This window comes from Dipteris shenzhenensis, chromosome 2 (genome assembly GCF_047967505.1).
Source record: "Dipteris shenzhenensis isolate YYH24624 ecotype China chromosome 2, Dip_SZ_1.0, whole genome shotgun sequence".
Classification (NCBI taxonomy): Eukaryota; Viridiplantae; Streptophyta; class Polypodiopsida; order Gleicheniales; family Dipteridaceae; genus Dipteris; species Dipteris shenzhenensis.
Genome location: NC_141597.1, coordinates 50552326 through 50567807, shown reverse-complemented (window position 1 = coordinate 50567807; position 15482 = coordinate 50552326). Strand labels below are relative to the sequence as shown.

General features: G+C 41.3%; 1 pseudogene; it reads left to right on the top strand.

The window, feature by feature from the left end:
- The first annotated feature begins 14461 nt into the window (after positions 1–14461).
- Positions 14462–15482, top strand: LOC147904921 (uncharacterized; annotated as a pseudogene).

The window sequence follows — 15482 nt, the reverse complement described above, 5'->3', positions numbered from 1 at the left end:
AAACTCGTAGTTCAATACAATGGAGCTTATTCTCCATTAAAACTTTAGGTATCTCATCTAATGCTCTTATATTACCATAAAAGTGTGGGAATAGTTCTTATATAGACCATATTATCATTTGTAGCCATGCATGACTTGAAACTTTTCTTGACCAATATATTACTTTAACCTTTACACTACATTACTCTTTAGGCAAATTTATGATAACTCATCATTTGAATACACCCAAAAAGAGTTTATAAAACCCTTATATTTAACCAATTTAAGGACTTGAAAAATGTAACATTATCTTTGCTATACAAAGGAGTTTTCATCCATATATGGAAACCTCAAAATAAAAGTATCTATTTTGAGAAAAAAATCATTGATTGCAAGTCATTTTTACCGTGCTTGATAATAGAAATAAGAGAAATTAGCGATTAAAGCCTAGGTAAATCCATAAATTTTGGACTTTATATTTAAATAAGATTGTCTTGGTAATCTACCAATAATTATAATTTTATCGATGCAAAAAGTTATGCATTATGACCTTGTAAGACCCATTCTTCACAAAACCACTAAATTACTTGGAAAAAGATCTCAAGCTTGGGTCATTTTTTGCTTGGGTGTAGCCATTTTTGGTGAGGTTGAGGGACTTTTCTGTAAATGGGTGTCTTGCATGACCCATAACTTATGCATTGCTCAATGAAATTCGGTAAATTTTGTCTTGAAGTTGTAGTACACATTCCAAACTTGAACATGAGAGCAAAAAAATTATGGAATAATGATTTGGAATGAGACCATCAAAGCATTACAAGTGCTATGTTGCATGTGAAGCATGCATCCTGAAAACTATAGGATATAGCAATTTATTCAAAAACATCAAAATTTTGTTCTATACATACATGCAGCCAAGTACTCATTCTAAAGTACATTGTGAGCTTCTCCTCAACCCAAGGACACACCTAAATGAGATCATTATGCATGGGTTAATGGGCCTCCAATGTTGTGCTAAAGTGATGAATACCCATTTGAGGACATGCTCCATAACTTTTTTTTGATTTGTTGAAAACCAAAACGAATTGAAAATTTGGAATCCAAGCTATTGGGACTAGTGCATGGTGGTCTTAAAATATTGATAGTTGTTGGTATTGGTATCTAGATTTACCCTAAAATGGAAGAAGTTAAAAAAGAGTAATTTGTGCATGTGCAAAGATATTTTAATAAATCCAACACTATTTACAATTTTGAATTGTTCCTTTTTCCATGCACTTGCTTGCTATATGGCTCATAAGCATGCCAAAGGTCATTGCATTTAATAATACATAGCATCAAGCCCGCTTTTGTCTATTCGTGTTTTGAAGCATTTTAGGCCACATTGCACTTGTTTGGAATATCCAAGTCTGCTGACATGTATCGCCAGAGGGAGGAAAATCGGTGGTGGCTAAAATTTTGTTACTTCTATGAATTTTTAATTTTCACACCTCCCGTCCATCAAATCTTGGAAGATTAAGTACCTGCAACCTACCCCGGCCCTCCAAACGCCCTACAACCCACACGCACCTCGACATGACCTTGCACAGTAGACTTTGGTTTGCCATTGTCTTCTTTTGGGTAAGTTGTCTTCTATTCTTTGCTTGCCTCACCAGCTAGCTTCTCTAGGTCTATTCTAAACTGATCGTGGCCATGACGTCAATGGAAACATGCAGCTTGCCATGGCTTGCAAGAGAAGCGGATAGAGGCTGTGAGATAGGAAAGCCGAAAAGCTAGGTCAAGGCACAAGGAACATAGTGCGGGTTGAGGAAAGCACTAGCATAGTATCGAATCAGTAACGGAAGACACTTTTACAACATTTGTGAAGGGAGAAACAACAAGAAGAAAGAAGACTCCTTACAGAGCAATAGCAAGAAGCGGTTGCAGATGCATGCATTCAATCATTGCTATCGGAGCAAAGAACATGAGCTGTGGTGTCACAATTGGTGGGAGCATTCGAGGCAGCAACATCAGGCCATTCGGGTGATTACTAGTCCCAAATCTTCATAAGCTTTGATCTGCTGCACCCTAAAGTTTGTAGAGTAACAACCCTACCAACACCTCAAGAGATGCACGCCCAAGAGGCGATGCTCTCTAACCTGAGAAATGGCCTACAGAAAGTAAAAGGGGTGCACAACTTAGATCAACTTGCAAAGAGGGCGACATTAGCTATGTTGGTGTCCCCTGAAACAAAGGAGAAACGGCTTAGGCGCACAATGTCAAAGATGTTGTCAATCAGAGGGACCAACATGGCTCCATCGGTTAAACGTAGAGCAATAGCAATGCACGATCATCCCGATCCGATAAGTTTGTGGGCTTTAACAGAATGCAAGAAAAGGAGAGACAGCCTAAGTGCGGAAGTCATTGCTATAGTAATGATGTTTTGGCACAAAAATACGAGAGTTTCTCCAAATAGAAATGACATCTGTAAGAAGCAGACGAGACGCAAGGTGTTTAAGGAGCACATGATACACATGTTAGATACAACGCAGGTCAATGGTGCCTAAACCATCCCAATGGTTGTTTGTGATTGAGCTTTGGGATAGTTTACTTGTTTCATTTCTTAAACTAGGCTTGGACTAAATGTGATTGTCCTAAACCAGGATAGTGGTTGGAACATCATGCAACTGTAGGCTAGTTCAGCTCAATTGCCAGTTATGTGATTGTTCTGAACAAGCATGGTTGAACAAACATTAATTTTTGTCCAACCCAGTGGCATGGTTGAGCAGAAATTAACAGCAATATATTTTGCAATATATTGTTATTTTACTAAACCATCCCGGTGGTTGGAACATCATGCAACCGTGGCTGCTTCAGCTTAATCACCAGTTATGTGATTGTCTTGAACCAGCGTGGTTGAACAAACATTAGTTATTGACCAACCCGGTGGTTGTAATTATTGTGTTTCTTAGTACTTAAATTCGTTAAATTTAATTTCCTACTATTCGAGTCATATACCACTATTAAATTATGGAATTCAGAAATGAAAAGCAATATATTTTTATTATCTAATGGTGAAATTCAGAAATGAAAAGCAATATGCTTGTTATTGCCTAATATGTGAAGTTGAGACCGTCAGGCTAAACCATCCCGGTGGTTGAAACTATGACAATGTCCTAAACCATGTCGGTGGTTGAAATTGTGAATGTCCTAAACATGTCCTAAACTAGCCCGGTGGTTGTATGTCTCAAACCGTGGTAGTGGCTCTCATCAGCCACATCTGTCGTGACTAATGGACTGGCAGTTAATTACCAGAGCCATCGGAGTGGCACCACATGGCATCTTATTCATGATTACCAACCCATCTGGGGGATTCCATGTGGTGGCCTGAATTAATATGGATGGAACCCCGAGCTCTAGTTACCGCAGTGGCTCAAACTTTATAATATATATAAGATCCGTCACATTTGGCATTTTACTATGTTGCTATGATCCGCCCATGCTCTGCTACTTTGCTCCACATGCTCTGCTACTTTGCTCCACACCCGTCCTTTAGCTCTTTTCCGTCGCCCCTGCTCTACTTTGCTCCATGCTTCCTCCTCTAACTCTCATCACTACATCTGCTCCCCTGCTCATCTACTACTCACCCACTCATCTTCAGCATGCCTACTACCCCCCCCCCCCTCGATGCTCTATGATCCCAATAATATCTGCCTTCTCATATAAGGTGATTGCGTTGCACTCACCTAGAGTAGAAATGCTAGCACTAGTGGAAACCCTTCATTCCCACAGGCGATTCCCCACACATCTGAATGTTATCACCTTAGATGACATGCTTACAGATGGCCTCTTTATTGCTGTGTTGTATGGGTTCCCCCTACATGTCGACGAAGGCCTCAATATTTTCAAAGCAGAGAACTCTCGACTTGCTGGGGGGTCTGTAATTTGGGTCCTGGCAATGTGCATGGTATTTGGCCTCTCCATCGTATCCTCCTTTGGCTCCCTAAAATTTTTGAATGGAACAAGCTAGACTGGCAGAAAATTGAGTTGTACAAATTCCCTCTTGCTCAGATGAGGCCCTCAGCAATGGCTGGATGTAATCTTTTGGGCTCTCAATGATCTTTTGGCTCACTGGATGTAATGTTGGTCTCCAAGGCATTTACGTAATCTCTTTTTGTTCAATATGCAGTGTTATTAACTTTTATATTTGTATTTGAATGGCTATGGCTGCTACCTATAATCTTTTGGCCTTTAAGGCTCTCAACAATTGCCCAATTTTTATAAATGTAAGATCCTCTGTTCAATTTTTGCTCGGTATAAGTCGATAATTTTTATATAACCTATTATTGGACGTAGATGTACATTGTAATCTCTTTTGCAATTTTCACTCGATAAATTATATTTTTTCCCTCATTTATATTCATTACAACAAGGACTAAAATACCAAGAAAGAAGGACTACAATTTCCTTGGTTTATGGCCAAGATAGCGCTAAAATAACTCTAATGACCCCACCATTGTGGTTGCATGGAGATACATCTAGAAAAATACAATTAAACTTTCAGAAAATGCAATTGATGATATGGCCCTTGAGGGTCCCCTCTAGGGGCAAGGGCCATATCGATGTGCATTATACAATATTCAGGATGCCACTGGATGGAAATGGCATGTCGATATGGCCCTTTCCCCTAAAGGGGGCCCCTCAAGGGCCATATTGTCAATTGCATTTTGCTTGGTTGCACAACGGAATACACTTGGTACACAAATATATAACTCCAAGAACCAGTGTGATGGCTTTCATAGATCTCCTTTTGTTTGCTAGCGCACTGGTCATCATAGACCTCCTCCTGTAATACATAAAAATAGGTAACGGAGCTATAACTCCAAGAACCAATGCGGTGGTCTCTCCAAGACAACCGTAAATTGTGGGCGATGACAGGTCGTCAGCAGGCCAGAGACTATGGCGGCGATGCTTAGAATGATAGATTGCATCTCATTCATTAGGGGAATTTTGGACTCAAAAAGGGCCTCTTGGATTAGTCCCTTAAGATTTGTGATTAGCAAACCAGCCACTGGGAAGGCTTGGGCATTAAAAGAATGGAGGATTCCATATTGGCCTCTCATTGGTGGAGAGTCCTCCTTGGTACCCACTAGGATTCCACTTGCACCTCTCTTGCCCCCACCACCTCTTGAGGCATTTACTCCCCCCCTTTATTTTTGGATGGTCCCCATACCCTCCTAGGCTCTCTTGGTAGGCCCCCAAATCCACGACTTTTTTTCCCTCCAAAAAATTGAAAATTTCCAAAAGTGTCCCTAGCACCCCAATCTTGCTGAGATCTTGTCTACTCTGAGACCTCGCTTAAGCTGCTATTGCTGGTGCTAAGATCTGCAATCTCCTGCAAGCTCAGCCAACTTGACATACTTTGCCACGGGATTCCCTTGAGCCCTGCATCATCAACAGCCCAACAACGAAGCTCCCGAATCGCTCCTAGCTATGGTTGCAGTAAAGAAGGTGGCTGCGTTGCTAGGAAGCTTGGAGATTGTGGCTCAAAGCCTGACGGCTCCACGACCTACAGCTCATCTCAGAGCTATAGATGACCAACGACATCATGAGCTGCAATGTCTTGGCTCGCGATCAGCTTCATCATCTACCTTCAGTAAGAAATGAAATCTTTGAAGATTCCGGTAGCTCTCCAAGAAACACGTGGCCAACCTTATCACCCAAGGTCACAAAATTGGACACATGGCAGATAAGCTTCACCTTGGGTCAGGTCAAGTTGACCCCGATTGCATGGTACAGTCAGGTTGACCCTGAGTCATCCTTTTGGATAGGGTTGGTTACATAACCCAAGGTCAAGTTAACCCCGATTGGGTCACCAAAGTGGGTGTGGTCAAAATTGTGACATGTGGCACCCTTATCATCATTTGCCATGTCATCATCTTATCCACAATGCCACATCAACAATCCACGTCAGCACAGACACATCATCTAGCCACGTCATCTTGCCACATCAGCAAGCCACATCATCTTACCACATCATCAGCCACATCAACAGTGCCACCTCAGCTATCCAATCAGCACTGACCTCTGCAAGCGCACACAGTGCTTCACAGTCACTTCATATGACCACTTCTGCCACCTCAGCATAGGGCTTCACAGGCACACCTCTTGCTAGGCACAGTGCCACATCATCACTGCATGTGACTCATAGTGACACATCATCATTGAGCACATTTGCACTCCTTTTTCCCCTCCATCTAGATCAAGTCGTATCTCTTGATCCAGGAAGAATTTGAGGGTGCTCCAAAAAGGAAAGTCGCTCGTTTTTTTGTGCTCTACGCGCTCGTCACATCATGACACATTTTGGCACAAGTTACACTCACATTTGAGCCTCGCCGACAAAGCCACTTCCTTCACGCACATTTGCCTCTACATCAATGCATCTGACATAGCACTAAAAAAGAACAAAAGAAAAGAAATTAATTGCTATTCTTTCATTGATCGACGGTTGGTTTAGATCTGAATCAGATTAGACTAGATCGCCATAGAGGGGATGCTTTGAATTTCCCCAAGTTGCCAATCTAAGCCATGCCCAAAATTCTCGACTAGTACCTACTCATCGGAGTCAGTCCATATGCTCACATACGGTTTCACATCATTACATTACCTGAAACCTTACGTTCATCAGTTCAGTGAGTAGACTTCAGAGAGTATAAAGGCATTGCAGATTTTTTCAGTGGGCAGATAGCATTTGATTTCACACACACATGCCACCATTGTAAAGCCTATTTGGCTATCTCACAGCACCAAGCACATCATTTCAGCCTTGTAAAGCCTCTTGGCTATTCCCGGCATCATTGCCACAAGCCTTGTAATACAGATCAGATTTTATATACTACACTTCTATCTTCACTGACGGTATAGAGATTTCACTTGGCATAGTCAGTATATTTGCAGTTGATTCATACAGAGATTTTCACGACACTTTTTGAGTGCATTTCTTGCACCATGTCGACTAGCAACCTCAATCTGGAGGCATCTGCTAAGTCAGACAACTCCAATTATGGTACATGGAAATACCGAATGGAGACCATTCTTGTACTTCAGGATAAATGGGAGTATGTCGATGGGTCTGCATATATATAGGGATACATTTATTTTGTGCATCATTATTAGTTAGCCCCCCCCCTTTCCCCCTTTACCCCCCTCAACCCCTCCTCCCCCCCCCTATTTGTCATCGCCCCCTCGAGGGTTGACCTCACAAAATTTTAGCATACCACGTGCATTGCAAAGAAGGGATATTTCTCAAAAAAATTACTTAGTTCATTAAAACATTGGGTTTTTTTATTCAACTTTAGGAAAAAATTACGTAAAGAGGGGTGTTCGTTTTGGGGAAAAAAACTTATTTAAGGGGTTTTTGAAATTCCCCTTGAACTCCTGTGATACATAGGGTTTCTTGTCACTCCCCCAACCTTTTCTCATCACCCGCCCTTGTTGGGTCCACAAGCACAAAATTTAATGCTTGTTTTTTTTTAAAAAGAGCCAATTAATCAAATGTCCACAAGAAATGTTGAAGTGCAATTTTAATTAACATCAAAGTACATTTGGTTTAGCGATCCAATGCTTTCCAACACGACGTCTAGTTGCTATCCAACTTCTATGTTTTTGGGAAGCTTGTGAAGATATCCATGAATGCCTTCTTACTCGTTTGAGTTCGATGAACTACTTGGGCTAACTCCATTTGCAAAGCTTTATTCCTTGCATAGGAGCACCCGACTATACCACGATAGAACCACTCGAACATCTCATGAAGAGCATTGCTTCCATTAATCCCCCCTCCATGTCACGTACTCTTGAAATAAGCACCTCGAGCTCTACAATGAGACTTCTCCATCCCTTGGGCACTCCAAGCATTCAAGGAGCCATATTGGCAAAGAAACCATGGACCATGAGCATAAAGAATGTGTTGCATACATAGAAAAAACACATGAGGTAAACAAGAATAAATTGATTGCAATTAAAATTTTGAAAAAAGCAAAGATCAAACACACCATGTAGTGAGTAATGTGTGATTCACCCCATCCATCTACCATGGCTTCAATGAACTCTTTCACAATGACTTTATATAGTTGCACATCATCATTGTCTATAGAAGGCTTCCTCAAGATCTTTACCATATTATCCAATTCTTTCCAAACTTGTATTCTCAAGGTTCTAACATGAGGATTAGCTTCCAAATTAGTGGTGCAATCACATAGCTTTTTCCAATAATTCCAATGCAGATTTAATCGATGTTTTCCATGATTGGACAAAAACCTTCGTGCCTTAGAGCCTCCCATGGACACTTTATTTGGAAGATTTCCTGATTTTCTTGACAATTGTGCGTCTTTGATTAGCTTTACATTCCCCCCATGTAGACCCATGCTCGAGAGTAAAGCTTTGACCCTTGCTATACATGATGATGCTCTCTCCTTTGGTTTCATGTTGCATATATTATGGAGGAGGACTATGACAACCAATGCATTCGCAAATAGAAGGAGATCCATGACAGCCACCGTGCTAGTTCTTGGAGTTATTTATTTGTGTACCAAGGAAAATGTATTCCGTTGTGCAACCAAGCAAAATTCAATTGACGATATGGCCCTTGAGGGGTCCCCTCTAGGGGGAAGGGCCATATCGACATGCCCTTTCTATCCAGTGGCATCCTAGATATTAAATAATGCAGGTCGATATGGCCCTTGCCCCTAGAGGGGACCCCTCAAGGGCCATATCGTCAATTGCATTTTCTGAAAGTTTAATTGTACTTTTCTAGATGTATCTCCATGCAACCACAACGGTGGGGTCATTGGAGTTACTTTAGCGCTATTTTGGTCATAAACCAAGGAAATTGTAGTCCTTATTTCTTGGTATTTTAGTCCTTGTTGCAGTAAATATAAATGAGGAAAAAAGTACAATTTATCGAGTTAAATTTGAGCAAAAGAGATTACAATTTACATCTACATCCAATAACAGGTTATATAAAAATGAAAAACTTATACCGAGCAAAAATTGAACAGAGAATCTTACATTTATAAAAACTTGGCAATTATTGAGAGCCTTAAAGGCCAAAAGATTACAGCCAATACCGACCATAACCATTCAAAATATAAAAGTTGACAACAGTGCATATTGAAAGCCTCAAATTGAACAAAAAGAGATTACATAAATGTTATAAAAACTTAGCAATTGCTACGAGCCTTAGAGACCAAAACATTACATCCAGTGGGCCAAAAGATCATTGGGAGCCTTAAAGGCCAAAAGATTACATCCAGCCATTGCTGAGAGCCTTGTTTGAGCAAGAGGGAATTCGTACAACTCGGTTTTTTATTAGTCTAGCTTGTTGCATTAAAAAATTTTAGGGAACCAAAGGAGGATATGATGGAGAGGCCGAAGACCATGCACATTGCCAGGACTCAGATTATAGCCTCCCAACAAGTCTAGAGTACTCTGCTCTGAAAATACTGAGGCCTTCAATGACATCTAGGGGGAACCCATATAGCACAGCCATAAAGAGGCCCTCTGTGAGCATGTCATCTAAGGTGGTGACATGCAAATGTGGTGGGAATCGACTGTGGGAATGAAGGGTCTCAATAGTGCTAGCATTTCTACTCCAAGTGAGTGCAATGCAATCACCTTATATGACATTGGGATCACAGAGCATCAAGGGGGGGGTGGTAGTAGGCATGGTGAAGATGAGTGGGTAAGCAGCCAGATGAGTGGGTGAGTGGCCAGATGAGTGGGTGAGCAGCAGATGAGTGATGAGAGTTGAGAGCAAAGTAGAGCAAGGGTGGAAAAGAGCTGGAGGAGGGGTGTGGAGAAAAGTAGCAGAGCATGTGGAGTAAAGTAGTAGAGCAGGGGGTGGATGAAAGCAACGTAGTAAAATGCCAAATGCCACGAATCTTATATATTATAAAGTTTGAGCCACCGTGGTGGCTGGAGCCTGGGGTTCCATCCATATTAATTGCAAGCCAATGTTGGTGGAATCTTAGGCGCCACCCTAGATGGGTTGGTAATCATGAAGCAGATGCCATGTGGTGGGTGAGCAGGCCACTCTGGTGGCTGTAAAGTAACTGCCAGCCCGATGGAATCTTAGCCATGACAGATGTGGCTGATGAGAGCCACCACCACTGGGCAGTAATTCCCACAAAGGTAAATCATGAAGCTCTAATCACTCATTACCATGCACTCTAGTTCTCTACTAAGCAGGCAAGCACAGTGACTGGTAATTTTTACTGCACTCGTAGTGATCATGCATGCTTAATCTCGATGGTGGGTGAGTGGTGGCTAGTAATTTTAACTACCAAGCTGGTGGAATCATAGCCATGATAGACGTGGCTACTGTAATCACTCATTATCATGCAATCTAGTACTCTACTGAGCATGCGAACCCAGTGACTGCTAATTTTTATTGCACTCGTAGTGATCATGCATGCTTGAGTCCTAATGGTGGGTGAGCAGTGGCTTGTAATTTTAACTGCTAGCCCGGTGGAATCATAGCCATGATAGACATGGCTGATGAGAGCCACCACCACTAGGCAGTAATTCCCACAAAAGTAAATCATGAAGCCTAATCACCTCTAATCCCTCATTACCATGCACTCTAGTACTCTCCTGAGCATGTAAGCCCGATGACTGGTAGTTTACTGCACTCGTAGTAATCATGCATGCAAGTTCGGTGGTGGTAACTGGAAGGTGAGTAATTGTGGGAGACTATGGTGGTTGGTAATTAATTGCAAACCCGGTGGGTCTTAGCTGCCACACCACATATGTGGCTAGGAATTTTAGATGCCACCACCTCTAATCACTCATTACCATGTAAGTCAGTACTACTGCCTTGAATTAATCAAAGTCCAGGCCAACCACCGTGATGGCTCTCACCTTGATAGTGTAGTCAGGGCTACAACCAACATGGTGGCTCTCACCTTGACCATGTAGTCAGGCTACAAACCACTATTCCATTCCCTTAACCGTTTTGTCTTCTATCCCTCTCGACCGTTTCGTCCTCCCTTGTAATCAAACTGTAGACTCAAGCCTCCACCATTCCATTTCCTTCACTGTTTCATCTTCTATCCCTCTCGACAATTTCTTTCTCCCTTGCAATCGGACTGCAAACTCAAGCCTCCACCATTTCATTTCCTTCATTGTTTCATCTTCTATCACTCTCGACCATTTCTATCTCCCTTGCACTCTTCCTGCAACTTCTATCCCCTTTTGTAATGGACTTTGTACAGCCCGACAGCTCCTCACATAATCTTTCCTCCCCCTCTACAGCATAGTGCGAGAGCCCCTCCTCCCCTAATCTTGAAATCGTGACATGTGGGAGCTCTCTCTTGCCCCTCAAAAGCCCAATTTGGATGTTCTCCAAAACTTCACCAGGTTGGTACAAGAGCTGAACGTGAAGGAGGGGCAACTAGTCTGTCAAGGTCAGAAGATTACCATCAATGAAAGCGTGACTAAAAATGCTCTAGGAATGTCTAAAGGTAGTTTGCAAGCACACCTTTTCGAGAAGCAGTGGAAGAGATAGGATATTCTAGAGGTATACCCCAATGCTTAGTAAAGATGGTGGAGTCAAGCCTTCTAGCTTGTTAATAGACCTCCAAGATGTGTTGAAGAAGACCATTCACTTCTTTTCTGATATGAGAGGAACCATGAAGTTATGGCAGGTTCAAGCAGCAGTAGAGCAGCTGAAAGGATGTGATGTATCTTTCTCAAGGGAGATCTCCAAGAGCGTGTTAACCAACCTAAAAAATTACGTGGATGGCAAATCCCAATTGTCATATCAGTTCACTGGAGTTGCAATGCATCTGATGGCATCTACCTTGAAAGGGATTTTTGAGCAATACGATAAGCAGATGTCTCAGAAGGTGACTTTTCAAGAGAAAGCCACTAATGCAGCAAAGGCAGTGCAACCTGAGAAAAGTCTCAAGGAAGGTGCAGAAGCTAAGGTAGAGTAAGCACATACGAGGTCCTTGTAGGCATAAGAGCAAGCTGAGGCCGCTATAAAAATGGTCGACATGGAAAGGCATAGAAGAGAAGAAGCAAAGAAGTGCATGAAGGAGCTCCGAGATAAGCTCAAAGAAGTGATGGTGGACAAGGAGCTAGAAAAGATGTGAAAGGAACTTGAAGATCAAAATCCCCCCTATGTATGGGGCTTTGGGCTGGGCCATATGTGGCTGACCAACCTTCTTGAGGCCCTCTATAAGGGCAAGGTATTGCCCACTGTAGCCCCTCCCTTCTATATAACACATGGCCCTTTTTTTATCAAACATTAGGCTTCACGTATCATCATAATGCATTATCCAATTACGGGGCAAGATTGGACTAATGGTATTTATTGAATGCTCAATAGTTTGATGCTTTCACTTGTAATTTGTGGGTTGACTATTCTCTTCAATTGTTGGATCATGCTCCCTTATGGCTGGAGTTATGTTGTTTTGTCCACACAGTAGATGATTTACAGCCGTCAAGTGCTAGAATTCTTCACATGAACAATCCATATCTTTTACAGGGGTTTCTTGCCTTCCAAAAGAATCTTGTCTTCCATTTCTTGGACCTAAATTTCCCACCTGTCCCATGGTATCCAATCCCATCATACGATTGTCCTGAGGCATCATTGAGGGATCCTCCATAGCATGCATACCAAAATTTGTCATGCCACCACCTCTATTGGCATATAAGGTCTCATTCTAGGGGGAGGAGCAAGCCCAGGAACATATGCTACTAGGCCCTCATGCATACCTTTGACCTACTCATAGCCCTTCTCATCCCAAGGGCCTCCGGCCTGGGATTCTCTTTGTACCTACTGCTACTCCATATCTCCCCTCATGTAGGCCCACTCCATCCTTGTATTCCTTGCCATCTGCACTATAACTGGTGCCATCTATTGTAGACTTCATCTTTTGTGAGGTGCTACCCAAGTGGCAACCCCCTCTTTCTCTCTTCATTGGGCATATCCCGCCCTAGGTCTCCCTTTCACATGCTCTCCTCATTTGGTGGGGAGGTGACCAATCCAACTAGAAGGGGCCAAGTCGTCACCATCCCTAGGCCCTCAATTGTTGAGGTCTGTCTACTACCCGTATCCAATCATGTCAGTTATCCATTCCCATTTTTGAGATCATTCTATATGCCCCATCAATCCATATTTGACCAATTTCTTCCATCTCAGCACAGGTGTTCTTTCTCCTAGCTACATACCTTTGGTGGTGTTTTGAGCGTGTATCAAACATTGATCAAAGCTTGAAGAATCTAGAAGGTGTCATGTCAACACGAACATTAGTTGTTATCAGAAAGGTCTTCAAAGTCTACAAATTGTCTTCAACCACTCTGAGATATTTTCTGTAATAATAAGCTAGACCAAGCAATTGTCATACTCGTTACCAATCAACATGAAATATTTCTCTTAGTATCTATGCTCTTGATTCTAAGAACCACTATGCTCAATCAACATAGTTCCCCACTCGTAATTTCAACACGTGCAGGATGTTGACAGTTTTTTTCCCTTACCCCTCATTGACCCGTGTACCCGATATTAAAATTGGCAAAAGTCATTTACTGAATTAGAAAACAATTGGGTGATCTTACATGATTTGTGCACAATGTTTAGTGGATTTCAAGGATGTGTTAATGTTAATGCATAAATGATGTTAAGGGTTCAAGGATAGGATACCCTCAAGCATGAGAGAGCACATTAGGAAAAAAAGGAATCATTTTTTGGGCCTTTTGGGCCTTGGCCAAAATGAAAAATCCCTCTCCACCAATCACAAGAGGGCCAACATAACATTGAGAATATAGAGAAAATACAAAATAGTTCACATAATAAGAGAAAGACACAAAACTTTACAGATGTACAAATGTATAACCCTGACAAGGAGTCATTTTCAAAAAAAGATCACAGAATCAAATATGATTTCCCTTGTAAAAAAGTTTTCCCGCTTGTACAAATCAAAGATTTAAATGTGCTTTCTTGAATCTAGGATTGGGCCTATTTTCCCCCTAGTTCTCCTACTCACACTTTCCATCCATGGCAATAGGCACCCCATGGCATCTTTCTTGCCTAAACGAGCTTTGTCGCTTGCATTCCTACTTTTCCTCCTAGTTCTCTCGCTTGCATTTCACCCATTTGCAAGTTTGGTTCTCTTTCACAAATCATCCAAGGCAATAGGCAACCCAAGGCATCCCAATGCGAAGCAGTGTGTAACTCATAATGCAAAAAGACATAGAGGTGAGAGTTGTTTCTTGGTGACCTACAACATCCATATCATCTATAAATTTTGCCAATAGGGTGAATGCGGATGCTCACTGGCAAAAGATGGTTGCTTCAAAAGAAATTTGGGTGCTAATGCAGCCAACTAGGAGGAAAAAACCACAGTCGAATAATATATTTCTAGCCTCTTGGAAAGGCAGGGTCAAAGATTTCATAACAATAAATGGTAAGAAAGGTATCAAGCAAATACTAGTTGAGCATGTATATATGCACAATGAAATCATGCTACATGATTATCCAGATTATTTTCCATGGCACAGGCCCAATTGTGATTGTATAACCCTTTCAATTTCGAAATGGTAGTTTCGAACATTGTTATTTTCTATGTAAACTAAAATGTGTTTTGGTTTTCAGATCTATATCCATTATCATATGAAGAATGGCAGCCGGTGGAGTGCATTTTGGGATTCTTGGATGTCTTTCATGGAGCAATAGGAGAATTACAATATCAAGGTAGATCTACAACTCAATTAGAGCATACAAGTAACTTCTTCTATGACCATTTTAATGATTGTTGGACAAAGCAAACACTCACGATGTGTTGAGGAAACAAGATCTTCTGCCATGGAATACAATAGACTTGCCAATACCCCCTAGTAGTGTGACAAAGACATACAGGGCTAAGATATTTGTAGAACTTCAATGTTTTTACATCCAAGCATTGCTACAAGAATTGTAAAAATCAATGTATGCATGCCAATCACTGTTTTTGTTGACTTGTTTAACAAGTATCCAGTCAAGGTGTGCAAAAAAATGTTCACCTACAAAGCAACTAGAAATGAAGAGGAACTTGAATTCTTGAATCATGGTTGGGATAAATCAATATCGAACAAGGTCTACTGTGAGGTGGTGCCAAGTATGGTTACCATTAAGTATATGATTGCAAGCCATAATTATATATTTTCTTTTTACTACAAACGCAGTAGGTTCATTTGAAGATAAATTAGCTCCAATGGACAAATACCTTAACTTGTTTGGCCCTAAAAACAAAGTAATGGAGATCAAGGTCTATGAAGATGGAATATTGGCAAGTGTAATCTCAATAGGACAATGTTATATGCTAGCCCAATTGTGTCATGACATTCATGTGGAGACAAAGGACAGTATTTCGAAAGAATTCTCATTCATCATCAACAACAAAAATGTGCATAGAATGTTTAGAAATTGGTTCTATTATCTTCATTTGCTTTATTCACATGATTCATTCATTGTCTTTATTTTTTACTAA